The sequence below is a fragment of the Plodia interpunctella genome, chromosome Z (genome assembly GCF_027563975.2).
Source record: "Plodia interpunctella isolate USDA-ARS_2022_Savannah chromosome Z, ilPloInte3.2, whole genome shotgun sequence".
NCBI classification, from domain to species: domain Eukaryota; kingdom Metazoa; phylum Arthropoda; class Insecta; order Lepidoptera; family Pyralidae; genus Plodia; species Plodia interpunctella.
The window spans coordinates 12,687,827-12,710,538 of record NC_071324.2 but is presented as its reverse complement, the minus strand read 5'-3'; the positions used below and the strand labels follow the sequence as shown (position 1 = coordinate 12,710,538).

General features: G+C 36.1%; 1 protein-coding gene across 3 annotated transcripts in view; it reads left to right on the top strand.

The window, feature by feature from the left end:
• Positions 1-2,552: 2,552 nt before the first annotated feature.
• Positions 2,553-22,712, top strand: part of LOC128683313 (uncharacterized protein) — a 167,784-nt gene continuing 147,624 nt past the window's right edge. For all 3 annotated transcript variants that reach the window (XM_053768802.2, XM_053768801.2, XM_053768803.2), the window contains exons 1-2: positions 2,553-2,637; positions 22,101-22,256. The gene's annotated coding sequence lies outside the window, so the exon portion shown is untranslated. The remainder of the gene's footprint in view (positions 2,638-22,100; positions 22,257-22,712) is intronic.

Here is a 22,712-nt window from a genome sequence, read left to right as displayed (position 1 = left end):
GTAATATTATAATATTCACTCCTAATTTTTATGTTCCCCTGATGTTTACAGAGGATACTTAATGCTTTCATGTACTTACTGTGCATCATGCAGGGAAGGGATTTTTAAAAACTAGCTTAAGTTCAATAGCGAAATGAATATTAAAAGTAGGTTTTTTTTTTAATTTGTCTAACAAATAAACTTGTTTCGCATTATTTTCTATCACGCACGTCTCTTTCTTACATGAAATGGAATTTATGACTAGGTCTATAGTGTTCTCTGTCTGTGGTAATTTTTTTTTACATTGTTACGTTACAATCCCGTGATTCAGAATGTCTTATAACGGAACTACACTCAATACGGTGTCATTATCAATAGTTAAATAACTACTTACTAGACTTTGTCATGGTGGTGCTAAAATGGTGCTTGACTCGAGGCTATGCGGTGGCAACTTGGAAATAGTATACCATTTATTCTGTTTTACTTTGCAAGGGAGATATTAGGAGCGCCCGTAACCTTATCTGTACTATTATTATAAAGAGGTAAGCGTTCGTGAGTTTGTATTTTTGAGGCGGGTAATCTCCGAGACTACCGAACCGATTTCAAAAATTCTATCACCATTTGAAAGGTACATTATCCAAGATTGCTATAGGCTATATTTTATGGCAAAATTCCCACGGGAGCGAAGCCCCGGGCAACATCTAGTTTTTATTATTATTTTTTTGTCTCTGAGCGAAGATCATTTTCACTAGTACATTATGACATAAAACATTTTATATCCAATTTTATTTTGAGTATTTTTTTCTTTCTTTCATGAGAATTATTGTAAATAAGTATTGAGGAAGTGAGTGACATTCATCAGGATCGTGGCAAGTGGAAATCCCTGGTCTCTGTCTACCCCTATGGGAAACAGACGTGTTAATATATGACATTTCATTTTATCTCGCCTGTTCCCTATAGATAGATTTGTATCCAGTCTACTGGATTTCTAGAGGTACTTAGGCGATGTCTCCAGGAGGGAGGAGAATCGCGGCGACATTATCGCCGTACCACGACGTATTGCCATACAATTTCTATGGCGCTGACTACGCGATTCTCTCCCTCGTGGAGACAGCGCCATGTTGAAGGCGTTTCATCTGTAAGTTATTAATTTTATCTCTCTCATCGTGCGTGTTGCGGTTGCGGTATGTGTTACGGGGAAGCCCGATGCCAGTGTTAAAATAAAACTGAAACAGCAACCTAAAACTTTATAAGTTTTTTTGTATGTTTTTTAATGTTATTCAAAAATCCAAAAAAAAATCAAAATGTCTTTATTTATCACCTCAATCTTTCTAGAACAGTGTTGCTAAATACGATTAATACAAGTATTATCATGGATACAAAATAAGATCGTGAGAGACTGGTGTCTGAACTAAGCAAGCCCGTATCTCATAGCCATTGCTATTGTATGAGTAGGTACTCCGTGAGTACCTGCTAATTCCTTGGTTATTGCTTATCGTCTGAGAAACTTATATATTCTATCATCCGTATAATAAATAAATATATTAAAAAATATATAAGTAAGTCACACTCAGATTGAGTTAGCTCCGAGGCAAGTTCGAGACTTGTGTTATGAGATACTTACTCAACGAGCATGGTTGGTCTTGTACTCTTCTATATCGTATACATTAGATAAATTTTTCATCTTGACCTGGCCGGGGATCGAACCCAGGACCTCCAGTGTAGCAGTCTGGTACGATGATCATTTGGCAACGGAGTCAGCGGATATAGAGTGGTTCACACGCCGTTTTTAATCATGTTTTCAATCATGGAAGGATGTTAAAAGTTCTTGGGGTCCTTCATTGGTGTCTGTTATGTTTGCAGTCGTTAGAAAATGTCAATCCGCAATTGGCTCGCGTCAGGGCTATACACCTTGTTCATCAATAATGAAAGCCTGTACCCCAGAAGTAGGGACATTTAATTAGTTGTCGATGTTGATGATGATTACGCATATAATAGATGCAACATTGTGATGACCTGATGGGTGGTCCGGGCTGCAAGTTGGTTCAGGTGTTGACTGGCTGACGTGCGACTACCTCCTACCTTGGAAGCCACCGAGTTTGGGTCGACGACCTCGATATTTCAGATCAGATAATCAAGAATGATAATACTGTTTGGAATTTATAATAATGGTTAAAATTTTTTTTGGAATTAAAATTGAATAAAAAATGAAACCTTAAAAATGCAATCAATTCGCTGTTTCATGATTACAATTGGAAGATAGAAATTATGTGAAAAAATATAAATTTATCATTCAACATGACTAATCTGTATTCGCCATTTTTAAAAGGTGTACTTTTTAATATTTGTAAGATAAAATGACAAAGAGAGAAAAGAATAATAATATAGTACTGAAATTCCAAAAACGTGTTACCGCTCTCATAAAACTAGGATGGGTGATGTTATTTTTGTATTTCAATTTTAAAATCGTTAGCCTTATCGTCATCGGTGACGAAACTAGCGCTGTCTTAGCGGCTCTCACCTGGTGACGTCTCTGTTATCAGCACACGGTTATCACCCCGCGAGCCCCGCTTCAGTCTGTCGGTCGATCACGTCGCGCACGCACGCTATCTCTGTCGCGAGCCCAATAAATCGAGCCCCGAATGGAACATCACTACTGTAAGTACGCCCCCATCACTACAACTGTCAAAACACGCGGCATTTGTGTTCCAACGCGTTCTATATTCAAATTAGATTTCTTTTTAATTCATGTCGTGACAAATAAGTTAGTACGGGAGATAAAAGCGTATTTCAATTTCTGATTTTGTTTAAGGCCAAATGAGTCATACTGGAAAGAATATGAAGGTCGACTCATCCTAAAGCATATTTACCAAAACAATCTTAATGTATCAGGTGGGATATCCTTATCTTTGATACCAGCGCGTTCCTCAGTCGCTCTTCATGGTAATTTGTACGGCAAAAATACTTGTGGAGGCTTTGCGAATGAAATTTGACCAGAGTTATCAAGTGTGTCTTGATATACATGTTTAGCTTGCTTTTCCATGTCTAATTGTCCTACCCATAACAAATTTCATTATTATGTTATTGTGTTACACAATTTAGCAGTAATTTGAAGTATTTTGTGTTAATATTCTTACATTGTTATCAAAAAATATCTATCCGTATCACATTTTGGTTAAACATGCCTATTTAAATTTGTTTGCTTATGTTATTATAAGGTATATGCTGAAATGAACTTGACAAATCGACGCGTTGTGTTTACACTATTTACTCACGACAAAAGTAGTCGCCCACTGAGTCTGTAACATATTTTATTTACTTAAAATGGGTTGCACCAGTCAAATTTGACGTTAACTTTAACCTGCGCAGTGAAAGGTAAAAACGCTATTTTGTTGAAGTAGATTAGACTAGTGTAACCCACTCAGAGCGCGTTCCCATTGTTCAGTCGCCACGGATCACGTTTAAATTCGTCGACGGATCAAATCAGAAGAAAGTGAAAAATGTACGAAGTTTCGACGCATAGCAACGCGCGTCAATGTCAAAAATTATACAACACGACGGAGTTCGAGCAATGGGAACAAACTTTTAGACAGTTCGTCCACGGAATTAGTAGGTACTACGTACACGAAGTACTTACTAAATCCATGAGTTCGTCCCAAAGCGATATCACAGTCATAATATTTCGTAACATTGCGCGCTGTCGCCGTCACGGCCGTGACATAGATGGCGCTAGTGAGCCGTGAAAAGCGGATTTTCTCAGAAGCCCTATTGTTTCTTAGCAAAAAATGATCCTCCATGATTGACCGTGAATATCTGTTTATAGATGATAATTGTCTAGCGATTACCTGAATTATAGCTAAACTGGCAGCTTACTATGTTATTTTGATTGTTTGTTGATTTTAACTTGTAATTTTCTGTATGAGTCTCCTGGAGTCTACGATCCGAACTAATATTATAAATGCAAAAGTAAGTTTGTTACCTCTTCACGCTCTATCTACCAAACCAATCTTCTTGAAATTTTGCACACATGTAAGTAGTTTGAAGTATGGAGTAGGACGTAGGGTACCTTTCATCCCGGAAAATTAACGCGAGCGGAAATTAAGCTATATATATATAAATATATATTGTGTGTGATCTTGATCTCTAGAAACAAAAGTACCTACCTACCTACATATTGGCGAAAATGTAAAATATGAAGTAGTAGGTACATACTTCTCCGCGACTTGGTGCTTCCCTCAAATGTTTTGGGATAAAAAGTACTTTATGTGAATTTCCTTAATATAACATGTTTCAGGTCATATTCAACATTTTATTCAAAGTTTAGTAAATTTTGCGAAGCTGATTTACTTATACATTACATTTGATATAACACAAAATTATTTTACGAAATTTCTTCAAAAATTTTCAATGATTTTTCTACTGACTACAAAATAAAAACTAAATTAGAACATGTTTCACCACATTCTGATCAAATATCATACTGCTATCAGGCAGATAAATTAAATGCTAAATTAATCTCATTTGATTGGCCAGTTAGCCCTATCAAACACTTGTGAAACATCAAATTCAAATTTAAATTCAAAATTCTTTATTCAATTTAGGATGATATACATCACTTATTGACGTCAAAAATTACTTAAACTAAGTCTACTGCCGGCTTCCAAAGCGCAGGTGAAGAAGAAGCGGCGCAACAAACTTCACCGCAGCCTTTTCTCCAAGGACGTCAATTAATAAATATAGGTCTTATACATATATAAAAAATTAGGAGGACGAATTTACATCATTATTAAAAATGTCAAAATTTGAATAAATAAATAAAATAAAAGTTGTATCTCCCATAAAATTATTGAAAATTGACACACAAAATCATCAATCATTTTTAACGCTGTTTGAAATGTTAGTTTATTATCAAGCGGTGAAACGGGTGCTTAAGTTACTTCCCCATATTTAGATTACAGTAGATTTGGAGTAAACTTGCTGTGGAGATCGGACTACAGACAAACACACTCAAGGTACAGAACTGAAACTTCTCCACGCGGAAGTGAATCGCACTTGACCGGTATTTATACTATATGGTAAGTGGATAATTTTTACAGCCATCTGGCTCATAATATGGCTATAAAATTATCCTCATAAAACGTGTCCCTATCTAGTTTAGTAGCTCGGTAGTCCGTTTACAAAACTGTGCATCATATTTGTCACACAAAATTTTTCTGACCGCAGCATTGATCAAAATTTGAAATGCTAGAAATTTCTATGTCACACCACGCAATTACTCCGTTGCGTTCCGTCGACCTCCGTGACGTTATATCCGTAGACTGACAATACTGAAATCACACGACATTGTCAATAACTTAGGAAAACACGGAGTTGAGACATATCGTGTTAATAGGGGCTGAAATGTGGGGCTGAATAACTATGTTTTATTCAAATATAATTCATCCTCCGGGCTCGAGTTTTATTTTGGGCGTTTGACTATATTCATAAATCAGTGATTTAGCTGCGACATAGTAACTAGCGATGAGCCTTTCCAGACATTTTCAAGAATACACGGAAAGAGCCCGGAAATATTCTAAGAAATTCCCGTGATTATTTTTCAATCTGAAATTTCCGATAAGAATTTCACTTGGAAGCCTGTGGGAATTCTGTTCAAAAGTGAGGAGTTTTTTGAGAACAGTTAATTTCTAAGAGACATCGACAGACGGATAGATTTTTACCAATTATTTATCGGGAACATAATTTTCGCTTTGACAAGGAAATAGGTAACAGATATTGTCAGATTATAATATATTCACGTTTTAGTATAGAGTTACACAATGTAATCTTATCCACGATTTGATATCGTCCACGGTTCGGCGCCGCATATCATAGACAAAATCCCTTGTAAGGTATTTACCTCAAGAGGTAAAAACGGAATCACAGTGTTATTTGTTTGTCCATCTGTCGGTCCGTATATCAATATCCTTGTTCTGAAGAACGCGTAAAGATATCAAGTTGAAAAAATATGACTATATGCTATATATACGAATTATGACTATTTTAGAAGGGATCCGAATCCTCTGCTCGCGAGTACAACTCACACTTGACATTTCGTTCAGGAAATACGTGGGAAATTCTTCTTCTCAGTCGTACACTCCTTGACGGAGTGGTCATGGTTATGGATCATCCGTTGTGCTTGTTGCGGCTTTCGTGATTTTTCTCCACTTCTCCCTATTCATGGCACTACGTGTACACTCCGTGAGGGAACCCAGGAAGAAGGAACATGGGAATACCTATACCAAAATTCTAGTGATCTTTTCTAGTGTGTTATCGCTAATATTGGTGTCAGATTTTATTCAAGCTGCCTAGACATGACTTTAACGACCGCTTGCCGACGTTAACGTGAGCGTACCTATAGAATGTCCTAAAATGGAATACTTTTTCTTTTCAAGAATAACCACAAAAAGTTTAGCGTTCACTCTTTTTCTCTGATCAGTAACTGGGGAACCCCCGAAGTCCCGAGGCGTAGTTGAGGGCAGAAAATCGTGCTAATCTTCCGAGGGATACGTAATGATTTATAGGACACGTGCTTTCAAGGTTAACAATATAATAATTAATAATAAATTATAATGGACTGATTACGCCGCTAGGGACGCTAGTGTAGTGAAAGGTTAATTTCCAAAGACAAAAATTACGATTGTGATGTTTTATTATCTGCGTAGGACACTTTTCGCAAAGAAGTAGCCAACCAATCACATTACGGTATGGTTGTCGTCGCGTCACAATACCACAACGTTATTGGTCGACGGCATCTCATTATGAAGATAGTGAAAAGCTACTTGTAAACTCGCGCTAACTATAACTACGGTCTTTGTTTTGTTTTCGTTAGTTGAAAAAATAGAATGGTTTGCGTCCACGCGTTTTTTTTTTAAGTTCTGCAAACTAGCTTAGTTAGAACAGGATTTGTTATTTTGATTGTTCGCCAACCATGATTGTTTTTCATTAAATGGATCGAGTGTTTTGGAAATGTGTATTCTATTGATATTTACGCAGGGTGGCTTTTTAAACATTACTAAATCTTTCACAATGTGCTCTGACTTCCATAACAAAATATAATATAAAAAAATAAAGTATGCACAATAATTAAAATCAGATGATCTTATTTACACCTGTAACCTTAATTTTTGAGACGTCCTCGATTTGATTTTGACATATTCTCGACAGTTTTGACGTACATTGCTGGTTTTTCCATTGCGGTAAACAGGTTTTCCAATTGGTTAAAACTGCTTTTTAGAAGTGTTTGTAAAGTAATCTGATCCTTGTACCACTCTGTATGTATATAGGTAATAAGCTCAGTACATGGAAGCTAACTTCAGTAAAAGACAATGCGAATATCGTACAATTTTTTTATGGATAGAACAGAATGTAAAACTACTCGGTTACCTTTTAATTGTTAAGTACTTTGAAGTCAAATTCAAAATTCAGAAATTAGACCTTCACAGGCACTTTTTCTCGTCAATTTTTATATTTATAGTTATTTCTCACAAGCTACAAACTACTGGCATTTCGGAACGACCACTGCTGAGAAGAAATACTGAAAGAAACCCATTTGAACAGTGTTGGTCCCTATCATGCCAGATCGGCTTACCATTACTGTTTCTTACAATGTTTTTTTTTCTAATAATATATAAAAGTACATAGTCAAAAGGTAAATCAAAACAGGTTGTGATTGTGATCCGAGTGCTGATTATAATATATATCGATATGTATCGATGTGAAACACAATTAACTTACATGAAAATATATAAATATTTGTAAATTTTTCCCAAATTCTTACTAGTATTTAGTTTATTTTGCTATTTTTATTTGAAATGGATCACGTTTGCTTCACGGACAAATATCCGTGTGATGAGACATTTCGCTAGGAGTCACCTTCGAGATATAGTATGTTGGAGACACGCAACGGCTCATCGATTGTCATTGTCACTAATAAGGCTAGCCGCGCATTGATTGTCGGTCAAATCCTACGTAATTTTAAAAATGTGAAAGCAAGTTTGTTTGTTGCCTCTCACGCTCCAGCTACTCGACCAATCGTCTTGAAATTTTGCATACATATAGTTTGAATTACGGTGAAGGACATAGGGTAACTTTCATCCCGGAAAAATAACTGTTTCCGTGTGAAATCACGCGGGTGAAGCCGCGATCAAAAGCTAGTACCTTAGTACAAGCGTAAACATTTTAAGCATGTTGTTAGGATCTTGTGAAATTCCAAAAACTGCTGTTTATGTTGTATTTTATTTTTATATTAATTGGGACACATGACAGAGTTCATAGCCGTAGATTTTCTTCTTTTTTAGAACAACAACCATATAAAAAAAAAATCAACTTGTGTTGCCAGCAACACATCTAATTTGAATTTCTGTGCGTCTTTTACTACTGCTTTCTTTGTATGTGTTTTATTCGTGCAACAAAAACTTTAGAAACAAACAGAATAACTGAAAATTGTCACAACTAAGTTCACAGTACACATTTATATTTGGTTTATGTGTTATTTTCGTCGACTATAACTAGAATGATGGATGGTGCTCCCTAGCGCCGGCCTTGGAAAGACTTTTTGCAAATGTTACTCACATTAAACATCGAAAATCAACGTTTTTTCTGCGCAAATGACCGCCGAGCTCAAAACAACCTTCTTAGAATCTACACTCATCACTATTACGATGTAATTATATCTATAACCGATTGTATGCAGCTTGTTATCATTAATGTATACTATAAACACACAACGGCTTGAATACAAATGCTGTGCAATTTTCATGTCATCTAAATACAGGGAAAACCACGTTCACCATCGTTTTAAAATCTTGCTAATATACTTCTAATATTATTAATGAGAAAGTTTCTGAGAATGAACATATATGTGTATGGTCGTTGCTCCTACGCAAAATCTACTGGACGGGTTATTATGGAACTTGGCACACGGGATAACCACAGAAATTAAGCTGCAATAACACATAGGGAATTCTTTATCCCGAAAATCCCACGGGAGCAAAGCCCCGGGGCGCAGCTAGTAGGTATAAATTGTAAAGCGAATAATATGATCAAAGATCTTGTTTGATTTCATTGGACGTTTCGTTCGCGTTAATTAATATTGTGAAAGATATCTTTTGACATATTCTAATAAATCTAAGTTTATTTATTTAGTTCTAGCGGCCCGACCGGACTTCGCTCGTGTAAAAAAAATTATACACCAAAACCTTCCCCAGAAATCACACTATTTATAGGCGAAAACCGCAGAAAAATCCATAAAGTTGTTGTGTTTATCGCGAACAGACAGCCGCGGCAGCGGACCTTGACTGTAATATGTAAGGAAACCAAAAGCATGACACGACAACACAAAATTACAACCTTTAACAATAATAACAAAGCCAATAATTAGTACATTATATAATTATTAGTTTCCCTTATTTTTTACATTGGTTTAACCAATAATGGTGAAGTGAAAGAAGAGCAGCTTCTGTCCATAATACTATAAGTATATAAACAAGACATACCAATGTAATACGAGTGTCATAGATTAAAAACTTAGTTCAAGCGTATCCTATATGATAAGCGTATCACATGGGATACTCCTAACATTGAACATGCCAATCTCGATAAATTTCTTTTTAATTATATCTACAGGACTGCGCCCCGGGGCATCGCTATAAATAATTAAGTAAATAATCAAGAAGCCCTAATTAAATACGCTTTATAAGACGATAAACTGGCTATGATAAAATAACCACGTTTCAGGTAAAACAGTAATTTATGGTGGGATTAATTGTCGCTTCCGCGTCCTTTTGGCAGAAGGGGTAAACCAAAGAAATGCTGGCTTGATCTCGTCCAAAATGACATGCGTGCCAATGGTCTGACAACTAGGGATGCCGGATTCCGTTCGAAATCGAAGTCGACACGAGTCCGACACTCCTTGCAGCCGGGAAGTCGCACAGATGAGAGACTGAAGCATAATTAAGTGCACCCATAGGCTTTTACTCTGGATTCCACTTGACCACGTTAGATGGAAATGTTTACTGTACCTTCCAAAGCTTGGTTCTGGACCGATCTCAATTTCAGTTATGACCAAAATGTATATCTCAATTTTTCTTTCTAACATTTTCCCTCCGCTCCCCAGATTGATAAGGTTACAGTAAAGCAATGCCAAACATCTCGTTATCGGATTTAAAACTTCATTTCCTTGTTGGATCGCAAGGAAATTGAACGTCGCTGGTCTGCAAGTTGTTTTATTTGCCTTACCTAAGTAGTTTGTAGTCTTTCTTTCATTGTGATTTGGATGTTAGAGAGATCTTTACAAGCTTTTATTTAACTTGTTACGATGTTTGTACGTCCGGGTGGAATCGTGCAATTCCATTTTGAAGCAGCTACCTTCAACCGATTGAGCTGAAATTTTGAACATACGTTAAGATTAAATGACAAAATGTTATCACTATATGTATGACCTTATGGTTCAACCGGGTCGGCTCCCGACAAGGCAACAATTCTACGATTCACTGCACGGATACGATTTTAATAAATGCAATATCTCTGACGATAATAAATCAAAATGTAAAAGACTTCAGTAGTAATCTATACTATAAGTTATCTTTACACCATCGTATAACCGTTAATCCCTTTCATAAAGGCTCCCGCTCCCGGAGAAAGATCACAGAAGGGAAATGTGGGAACGATACATCAAACCTTATGCGTAGGTTCGTACTGTTGTTCCTATATATAGGTACATTCACCACATCAACCAACGCAAATTCGCCGTTACATTATGACAAATCGGTCAATCCTACACAATATTAAACCGAGGTTTGTACGTACGTAATCAAGTCAGAAGGAGACCGAATGTAAGTAGGAGGAATCCTTTCAGATCAATGTTATTATACTGAATATGGTGAAGACGAAATTCTGCAAAATAAATTTAAAAATTACCGGGCGACTTGGAGACTTTCTGGAGTAACATAGGCTTTTTTATTATGGTTTTATCCGAGCATAGCCTGGACGGGCCACTAGTTAATATAAGATTAAAAATACACTGTGAGACGGATGCGCAGAAGCCTTCTTTATCTTCTGTAAAATGTTACAAATTATTCAACAAAAATAGGATTTCCTGTTTATATATTCGGTATCAAACCTTACGAGCTTTAAGAAAATGAATCAAAACTCCATTTTAATAATTAAATAGAAAGATGGTTGCTGTGGTACAGTCTCGACCGTGTTATTGATCTCAGAATGCAGGAAATTTCTTTAAGATTAGTTCATAAAAAATGCGACGGTGTGGATTATTCAAAAATTGATCTGATAACTAGGGATGTCGACGACCTTGTGAAGTGGAGACGAAAATGTAGGAAAGCTACCCCTGGCCCCTCCGACGCTCAATAGCTGAGGAAGTAACCAGGAAAACGCTCAAATGAGTGAGAGGCATTTAAATGAATTTTGAAGAGGATTTTGAATAATAATATAATTGAAAACAATCAAAGGTTTTTTTTTAAGTTTTTACAGAAATGACATTTTTGTCACAATCTAAGCCGATCGTCTGCCGCCAACTAAACAAAGTCAACGTTAACGTCTAATTTTATATAATCATAGTTTCACAAAAAGTTACGAACTACCGGCAGTTCGCAACGATCTCGCTGAGAAGAAGTGCCATAAGGAACTCATTTATACGGTGTCGGTCCCTATCATGCCAGAAATACTTATCGTAATTTTTTGCCACATGATTTTATATACTTATCTCATTCATGTATACTAGGTAGTTATCATAAACTACTTGCTTCCGGTGAAAGACTACACGTGAGGAAACCCTCACTTTTGTTGATCATCAATTTGTGTGCGAAGTTGAGATGGCAATGGTAAACCACTCCATTGATAGTACCAAGAAAATCGTGGTGTGTGTTTCATTCCACGTAATGACCACGACACACAGTCATAAGGAATACAACTATGAATAAGTACCCACCAGCTTTAAGTTGAACTACAATTAAGTAATTTAAAAAATATATAAGTAAAAAAACTAAAACTTAACTGAGAACTTAAAATAATTGCAAGAAATGAGAACTAAATAAGAACTTTATTCTTATATCTGTGTTACGAGGTAAATGAAAGCATCCCTCTTTTATAGTCTGTCCCCAATATAATTACGTATATTAATTTAAAAATTAAAAAGCAGAACGCTGGAATATAGCAAGGGCATTACACGCATAACCCAATCAACGTCCATAAAGTACGGGACGACCACCACTATGTGATTAAATAAGAGATAGTAGGTACCTATTTGCCAGCAAATTCAATTTTGGTGCACAAATCGGTAATGTCCATTGTCCTCTTGGTGCACTTAAGTCTATTAATAATGTACTTTGACGTAAGTCCCTTTTGTCCACGAGTTTGTTGTGAAACCATGTACAAAATAAACATTGGAATTGTTAAGTTTCGTCTTTGATTATGACCGGTTGGTTGTCTGACGTTAACGCTCTTTGGGGACTCTGTTGTTGCCTATCACCTGTCAAGAATTATTACCCCTAGACGCCAACATGCGAAGCATTTAGAAATTACATTACTACATTCAAACAGGAACTTTTTAGCGTTAAAGTTCTCAAAGCTACGAACTACTAGTTTCTCGGAATGAGCTCTCTGTGTAACTCAGAAACTTTTCCGTGGCTCATTCACGAACGATAAATCGAAACGAATTTTCGAATTCGCATTTTTAGAACAAGACGAATCAAAGAGTTTTTTGCTGGATTGGCTATCGAACACGACAATTTAAATTTTATTTCTGTTTTTCAATATACCAATTTGTAAGAACAAAGAAAAATATAATTATCTAATTCTTAGCTTCAAACGAACAATCATCATTATCAGCATATGAGAGCTTGGCGACTCTAGTTTAATAAGAAGCATGACTAAGTATAGTATACTTGTTAACAATCTATATTATAGATATAAAACCATATATAAAAGAAAATTTCTTACGTTACGTTGAGAGACTGACTGAGAGACAACGCACAGCCGAAACTAGTGGGCGTAGAAAGCTGAATTTGCTGTGTAGGTTCCTAGGACAGTGTAGGGGAGCACTAAGAACGGATTTCCTGAAATTCCCGTGGTAAACAGATCTTTACTCACATACGAAGTTATGGACAAAAGCTGGTCAAAGTATAATTGTGATGTTATCCTAGCGTTTTCGATCATGGCGACCGGTGTGCATATGTAGTGTAGCCAATTTTATTGCCAATTTTGGCGAGCGTTCTTATGCATTTCGGCTATACTAAAACAAGCTGAATACAGGCTCAGGCGCGCTGCTGTCGGTTTGGGGTTCTACGCATCCAATCGTATCACGTCATCTATCAAAGTTTTTAATTATTGTTACGAAGCGGTTATGCGTTATATGCATTAAGTGATGCCTGTGAAAAGTCTAATGCGAGAAAAATAACAGCATCTTTTTTGTAAAATGTGATACAAAAATGTTCACGATTATCCGTGCAGTCGTAAAAAGCACATAAAAGGACACCTAACGCTGCACTGCGCGATATTAGGGGTGAATTAAATTTTAACTACCCTCAGTTTACTGCTGCTTCCTTGGTATATTTTAGTTACCGTTATACGAACTTTAGGGGTTACCTGAAATACCATTTAAATCACAATGTAATTAAGAGAAAAAGGCGACAGTGGTAACCCTACATTTCAATAATAAATTTCACTTATTTATCAAATTCAAATTCAAAATTCTTTATTCAATATAGGACGATATACATCACTTATTGACATCAAAAAAATTACTTAAACTTAAAGTCTACTGCCGACTTCCAAAGCGCAGGTGAAGAAGAAGCGGCGCAACAAACTTCACCGCAGCCTTTTCTCCAAAGACGTCAATTAACAAATGTAGATCTTATACATAAAGATATTAAAAATTAAGAGGACGAATTCACATAATTATAAAAAAATGACAAAGTTTAAATAAATAAATAAAAAATTGATAATGTTTTCAATAAAGTTATTCAAAAAATTGACAAAAAAATGTATATAATATATATGAAACTAAATGTACAAAACGTACGTAATCATATCTTAAATTAATTATGATATAAAGATACTGCATCATGCTTGGGCCAAACATTCTTCATCGTGTATGATGGCTTCCCACCCCACAATCGAGAGCTTCTACCCAAAATCGATGGCTCTCCTCGTCTGTCCCGAGTGTCCAAACACCTGTACTCGTGCTGACTTGATGGCAGCTTCCGATGAAGCCATCGAAGTGGCTCGGTTCTGGCAAGAATATACTCGTATCGTATTTAGCTCCCATTAGAGCGTTGTAATGTTGCCATCGACACGCAAAGAAGAAGACTTATTTATCCACCAGAAATGGTCAGATATCATCATAGCCGCAGGAAGACGCTGGACGCAAGTTGCTTTCAATCGGTCATTGTTGAACTCTTTGGGAGAGGCCTATGTTCAGCAGTGGACTTCTTGTGGTTGAGCTGGTGATGTGACTTAAGTTGGGACATAGACGTTGAGTCAACTTCAAATAGGGCGTAAAATAGCGGAAAAGTATGGTGCTATTATTGAATATGCAGTCAGCATCTTGGGCACCTTTTTATATAATAATATTTTATCTAATCGTAGTAATATTGTTCAAATACCTTCGCTTTTCCACCTTGCTCTGAAGCTGCATTTTATCGTGGTAAAGACCCTATTCGCACCGTTGCCTTCCACCGTGGTAGGAATTACGCAAAGCCTTTTCCTCGTCTACTTTTATAACCACAATCCATAATATGTATATATAATCAATAATATGTATGCTTAGCTTTATCTTTTAATTTCAATTTGTAGAGTAAATTAATGTTCTTGCAAAAATATTTTTCTTTCTTACCAATGTTCAGCATCCTACTAATAGTATAAATGCGAACGTTCATGACGATTATGTTTGTTAGATCTATACTCTTTCACGTAAAATCTATTGGATGGACAGTTATGAAACTGATACAGGGGTAGAATATAAACTGGAATAATAGCATACTTTTTATCCAGAAATTCCTACGGGAGCGAAGCCCCGTTTTATTTATAAATACCCACCTATATTTTTGTCTATATAGAAGCGGTGGTGGTGTAATGGTTAAGACGCCCGCCTGTGTATCGAAAGTTCCCAGGTTCGAATCCTACTCGTGCCACATGAGTTTGTATACCAATCTGACTCATGTATAGTAGTTTTCATCGACCACCACTTGCTTCCTGTGAAGGAAAACATCGTGAGGAACCTGCACACTGGTTGATTATTATTAACTTGTGTGTGAAATAGAGATGGAACTGGCAAAATACTCCATTAATAATGCCAAGAAAGTTGACGTGTGTGTTTCTTTCCATGTAATGACCACGACCCTCAGCCATGAGGAATACGACTATAAAAAGAGATATTTTTGTTACACTCGACGCACACACACTACGTTATGACGAATTTATGAATAACTAATGAACACCATTCGCCAATAATTCAGTAAATATGATTTGTTAATTAAAGCTCGTGGTTGATGTGTATGGCATAAATATGCATTCTGAAACTGATTAATATATGTAGGTAGATATATTAGTCCGCCGCATGGACATATTAGTTTTCCCTTTGTAAATTTGCTTTGCTCGACCGGAAGCTAAATGTACCTGGAAATCGGAATTATACAAACAAAAACGTAAGGATAATCATACAAAGCAAATACAGCAATAGGTATTTAGTATCTCCACAGCAATTCCATTAAAAATAAAACGGCTAAGAGAGAGTTTGACTCGCGCATTGAGGCTTCCGTACAAATTTGTAAGTTATATAATGTGTAAAGCGAAGTTTCTTTACAAAAAAACAATTGAAGATATTAAATTTTCCTTGGTCTACGCGCTAGACTCGAACCTCGGTACTCCTGCATGAAACGAAACCGACAATTCAAATTGCCCTTAACCGAAATATTACACGTGGCGAAATAACAAATGTGATTTTAGAATTTTTTGATTCGAAATCATATATATATATATATATATTTAACGAGCTATAAATTACACAATTTCAGATTTTCACCTTTATATAAATTGTTACTGTTAATCTCATGCCAAATTATCTCTCTTAAGTCTCTATACAGTAGTAGGTTTTGAGTTTCCTGTGAAATTACTAAATAGTATCAATCGTACGTATCTGCGTACGTGGAAATTGTTTGCGTCCGCAACTTTCCTGGTTATTATAAGCAGACAAAGGAAAGCCTATAATGATAACACGGATTTTTCAAGCGCCCTCTCCCCAAGATCAAGTACCTACGGGAGTAGCAATTGAAGAAAATAGGTATTAACATTTAAGTAGGTATTTCCAAGAAAATAACAGTCGACAAGTAAACCTGATTATATTATTTGAGAAATAAAACGTGTATTTCTAAGTGTTCTCTTCTTACGTACATACCGTATAATGAAAGCATCTTTATATATTATAAAACAAAGACCTCTGCCGCATCTGTCTGTCTGTCTGGTCGCGATAAAGTCAAATATTGATGCACCGATTTTATTGCGGTTCTCACCAATTGATAGTGTGACTCCTGAGGCAGGTTTAGGTGTATAATTTATTATGTGAGTGAAGCCGGAACGGGCTACTAGTTATCAATAAACGAGTGCACTTCTATGCATGCTTCATTATTTCGAATTCCGTGGCCTGCCGTAATTTCAAAGCCAATTTGTAATTTGCATGGCATTGAAAATGATGTCAAACCCATGCAAGGAAAGTTGAACTAAATTTAAAGTTTGTGTGTGATCTTTTCAATTGTTGCGATAAATAAACGGAAATTAATTGTGTGGACATTAATTGAAATTAAAAATCTTGTGTGGACCTAAGTACCTATAATGATAAAAACAAAATGAAATTTTATAAAATTCCCATCAGCGTCTATTAACTGAAGTAAAAATAAAATACAAACGAAGCTCTTTACAAATGAAATACTGGTTCCTTCGCGAAGAGTTGTTATAATAGTAATATTTTATTTAGTCTGTATACAGTCATTGAAAATTACTGGAGAAATACATTCTACATTCTGAGAAAAATACATTCTGCCTGGCTAGGAGAGAATGTGAAAACGAAACATTCAGAAATCTTGTCTTTCACGAGTTAAAATCCCATTGTATAGAACGCACTACTGATTTTCAACATCAATATTGCAGACCATATAGGGACAGACATACAATAGAAAGCGACTTTGTTATAAGAGATTATTAAATTTATGTACCTATAACACACACTTCGCCATCACTCAGTGACATGCAGACAGCGGGAAACGACTTTGTTTTATACTATGTAATGATACCTTATTAGCCTGGTATTGGCGGGACCTACAATAACATCAAAACTCTATGAAGAACCTTTATGTATTGGATATATATGTCTACACAAGCCTATGTGCCATTAATCCCAAAAGGAGAAACAGAAAGTAATGAATATGAACAAATAAAATACCCGTTTTAATTATTATGTAACACAGTTCAAACCATTCCATTTGGGAGAGTGCGGGGTGGAGAGGGGGACCGATGCAAGGAAGACTTCACAAATTGCATCAATCAATTATGCTGACCGAGCACTCTGAGCGCTTCCTCATTAGCTGTGGCTTCCATATGTTCATAAATGTACTCTTGCACGTTGTAATTTTATACATGTACAAAATAATGAGGTATTTCATTAAGAGTACACAGATTTTAATGGCTACAGTGTCAGCTGTAGTTGCTTTCCCTAGTTGGATATTTAACATCCAGCCTTCTTATCACACTGGAGATCAGTAATAGATGAAGAAATCAGAATTTAAACATTGAGTTTGAACTGAGCAGAAAAACGTAAAGTACCTAACGCCATTTTGTCTAAACCTCAGTGGAGCGCAGGTCAACTGGTACTATAGTTAGCGTTTTTCTGCGCAGGTTAAAGTTAACGACAACGTTTACTGGTATAACTCATTCTAAATTTTTTATATATGTATAAGACCTACATTTGTTAATTGATGTCTTTGGATAGGAGGCTCGGTGAAGTTCGTTGCGTCGCTTCTTCTTGACCTGCTTTGGAAGTCGGCAGTAGACTTAGGTGAAGTTTTTTTTTTGACGTCAATAAGTGTTGTTTCATGAACAATTTTGAATTTGAATTTAAATATTTAGATTTATTTAAGTAGCAGATTAAGATTGTTATAGTACAAAGCGGACAGATCAGGTAAAGCTTGTATAACACACAAGTTAGACCAACCAATCTCACGTATTACACTGTCCTAGACGAGTACGGAATTAAATCAGTGAAATAGCTCTGTAATGCGAGTCTAGACCTACCTATACTGCATTAGAGCATAGATTTGAATAGCTCCAACTCAACAGCGACTCGTTATTTCATATTGGAGCAGTTTTCTTGCATATATATATATAACTGCATAAATTGGAACGTGCTCTACCCTTCGATCGTGGAGATAATAAAAACAATAGGACAATCGTAATCGGGCCGTGCGAGCCTCTGTAGCGCAGTGGTAAAGTTCTTACCGCTGAACCGAGAGGTCCCGGGTTCGATCCCCGGTCGGGTCATGATGGCAAATGATCTTTTTCTGATTGTCCGGGTCTTGGATGTTTATCTATATATGTATTTGTTATAAAATATAGTATCCCATAACACAAGTCTCGAACTTACTTTGGGGCTAGCTCAATCTGTGTGATTTGTCCCAATATATTTATTTATTTACTTTAGCTTAGGTTTCTATTTAATAGTATTATTTTAGAGGTAGCTTATTTTTAATATTTATGTTTATTTTCGAGTGTGTCTATGGTGACAATGGTGTCAGGTTTAATTAAAGTCGCCAGAGGCATGTGACATTACTTTTACGACTACACCTATATCTGGTGGTAAGTAGCCGCATAACGCTAGTGGATGTAAACTGTCAACCGGTGTTCAGGTTCCCGTCACGATGTTTCCGTTCACTGGAAGCAAGTGGTGGTATAAAAACTTCTATATGTGAGTCAGATTAGTATACAAATTCATGTGGCACGAGTAGGATTCGGAACTGGGATCAATTCGGTCAAAATTCAAATTCAAATCATTTATTCAGAAATTAGACCTTCACAGGCACTTTTTCTCGTAAATTTTTATATTTATAGTTATTTCTCATGAAATGCCGAAAGAAACTCATTTGAACAGTGTTGGTCCCTATCATGCCAGATCGGCTTACCATTATTGTTTCTTACAATTTTTTTTTTCTAATTATATATAAAAGTACATAATGTACATAGTCAAAAGGTATATCAAAACAGGTTATGATTGTGATCCGAGTGCTGATTATAATATATATATCGATGTGAAACACAATTAACTTACATAAAAATATATGAGAAACGAGATGACCAGTTCCCTCTGGCAGCACCCGTTCACGAGTTGACGCATGGGACACAAGCTTCAGTGACGTCACAAGCCGACGCTCCACCATCGCTTCAGATTATCCCATAATAATGGAAATAACTTTAAGGTTAACTTTGTGTGATTTATCACGAACTATTGAACATAATGCTTCAACAATCCTTCATTTAATTAATAGATCCGACACAACAATCAGCTCGAGTGCAAGTGCTAACGGAGCTATTAATTGGTGTTCTGAAGGGAATGGTGACTATAGGATTACCTGGTTAATTGCAGCTGGAATCCTAAACGCCTTTGAGTAGCACAATGCTTTGTTGTGGACGTCATAAATTGATTTAGATGTCACATGTCGATTGTGAATTAAATAAGATAGATACAATTTCGAACCTACCTATACCCATCTAACTATCAGATAATACAGCGATAAAGCTTCAGTGACGTAATTTTTCATTTAAACGATCCCACTGCTGGGGCACTGGTTGTTTATGGATGGATAAGGATGGACAACGGATTTAATTTACGGATTGGTCTTAATATAGCCGGGAGCATCATTTATATTAATGTTGTACATGCTTTCAGATCTTGATCGCAATTTATATGGGAAGTCAGAAAATATTCTTATGTCACAATAAGTAATTTTCAAAAACATTTTTACTGCATGTACCTACAGTGGCTGGTTTAAAAGCCACTGACTAAAGCCACTAAAACATAAACGCATTGAACTATTTTTTATACAAGCCCTCGAGAAGAAAATAGAAACAAAAAGAAAAAAAAAATCTCCGTTGTGTAAACAAGTAAATTGGCGCTCTTTTGTATTTTTTTTTTACACTATTTTTTTAGGCCAGGATTTAATTTGCAATCTTATAAATGTTCTTTATTTGAATTTAAATTTTATCTGAAAATTCTAATTCTAATCATCTATTCAGAAATTAGACCTTCACAGGCACTTTTTCACGTTTTAAATAGCAATTTCTCACAAGCTACAAACTACTGGCATTTCGGAACGACCACTGCCGAGAAGAAATGCCGAAAGAAACTCATAGTGTTGGTCCCTATCATGCCAGAAGGGCTTACAATTCTTATTGTTTCTTACATTTTTTTTTCTAATAATATATTACAGTACATACTGTACATGTGTGTGTGTGTGTGTGTGTAATGTACATCTGTCAAAATAAGTCTAAATAAATAAAATTAAAAATAACTAAATTAACATGCGGAGTCAGGACTGTAGCCTCTGGACAAGTTTTTCTAGCTCGGTGTCCGGAGCCTATTGATAAACTAAGCCTCAGTTGCACTAGTCAACTATGACGTTAACTTTAATCTGTCCGCCACGACTGATTAGATAAAACGACGTACCTTGCGTTGTTGAACGCGGGTTAAAGTTGACGGTGGCTTAATAATTGACTGGTGCAACCGAGGCTGAGATTATACAAAGTGATGACGTGAACTCGCCCATTATGCGTATAATTTAAATTTTTTTTTTATTCATCGGTCAATAACAATTTTCCGTGCGGATTTGAAATTTTAAGTTTTCATCTGAATTATTCATAAAAGGAGTGCCGTCTCAAGGTGTCCGCGGAGAGCGTGGGGTTCACTTGAATTTATTATGTTCTACAATCACCAGTAAAAAATCGTCGTTTAAGTAAACAAAGTGAGAGCATCGCTGCAGAATGCCCTTTTCGTAAAATTCCCCCATGGCATAGTGTCCCTTTCGCATAATCTCTAGTTAATTTTCCCCCTTTTGCGAAAAGCCTCTTTCGCAAAATGTCCCATTTGCAAAAAGGCCAAATTCTGCGATGAATTGTGATGATGATAAATTGGCCAGTATTAGTGAAGTAAGTAGTGCGTGCGGTAATTAACACTTAACTCCGTCGGACAAATATATTTATTTATATAAGTACACGTGAGATATGTGTTTTAGAATACACGATAAAAATGCGAAAAATAAAAAATAATCTTGACAAATTATGGCCACACTAGATAAAAAAAATATATAATAAGATTGTATATTACAGTTTTCCATTACATAATGTAATAATTATGATTACAAAGCGCCGTTGATTCGTGCAGTATGCTTGCTCTTCGTCAGACGCATACGACAAGTTAGTTCCATTTGCCGCGTATGCAGCACGCTTTTATACACACAATACTTGCTCTCACTTTATCATGTGAGTGTTTTCCCAGTTTCTTCCTCAGCCATTGAGCGTCGGTAATTACATGTAGTTTGAAGAACTTAGAAGGAAATATACTTTTATCCCGATTTAATAACTGTCCCCGTGGGATACGTCGGGTGAAAACTAATTATATTATGTAGTTATAGTTTTGGGTTATATTCTATTTTACCCATATTCCGTCGAAGTCTATTCAGAATTTACGTAATTGAGCCTATTGAACATCCTCACAGAATCTGGCATGTTTTTGATCTCTAAATTTATCTTTCCGTGTTTAACGGTTGCATTTTCGCTGAGTTCCTCACGCCCCATGGTTCGCGTGAAAGTACCATTGAAGTTGAAAATAGGCTGTTTGTTTGTGTTTATATATCCAGCCGCATGTCTAACTTCGACCCTCTTTTGGAAAATTTAAGGAGTACAAAAAAAAAAATACCGCTGAAAAAAATATTTTTGATTTGTAAATCTTTGCCTCACATATGGTAAGTAGGGTATAATAGTATGTTTTGGGTGCAGTCGGGCGCTCCTAAAGATGATAATTTCCGCAGGAGGCTGGGCCGTGGTGTGCGCATGCGCGGCGCAACAGATTGGTGGGGCGCGCGGCACCCACTGCCGCCTGCCATTCTCGCGCCGCCTGCTCTCCAAACAGTGCGTGCGTCCTTACCGCTCCTGCAAAGTTCCTGGCGAGTTCGCGAGAGAATTAGGTAAGATTTATTAATTTTATTTTTGAAATTATTTTCAGCCTGTATTATTTTTTATTTTACTTTCTTTTTTTTTTTTGCTGTTTTCTATATATTTTTTAAATTGATTTTCTTCGTTTAAATTTTTGTATGTTTTATTAAAATTTGTTACCTATATATTTCATTTAAATAAAATTATTTTATTATTTGGTTTATTTTTTTAAATTATTGATTTAATAAATTTTACAGCCACTGGCCGAGATGGAGAATGGGCTTATTCTTTTTTCAAATTTAAAAGTTAACGATATTTGAATTTTAAAAAAATCAACACTCTTTTCATCTTTAAATTAAATGGGGGAAAATTTTGAATCATTTATCATGTGCACCGGTTATGGCGACTCGGCGTAGCTCGAACTTTTGTTATTTTTCCCAATTTGTGTCTATTGTTTTGTCGCGATCGATCTGAAGCCCATTGTTGAC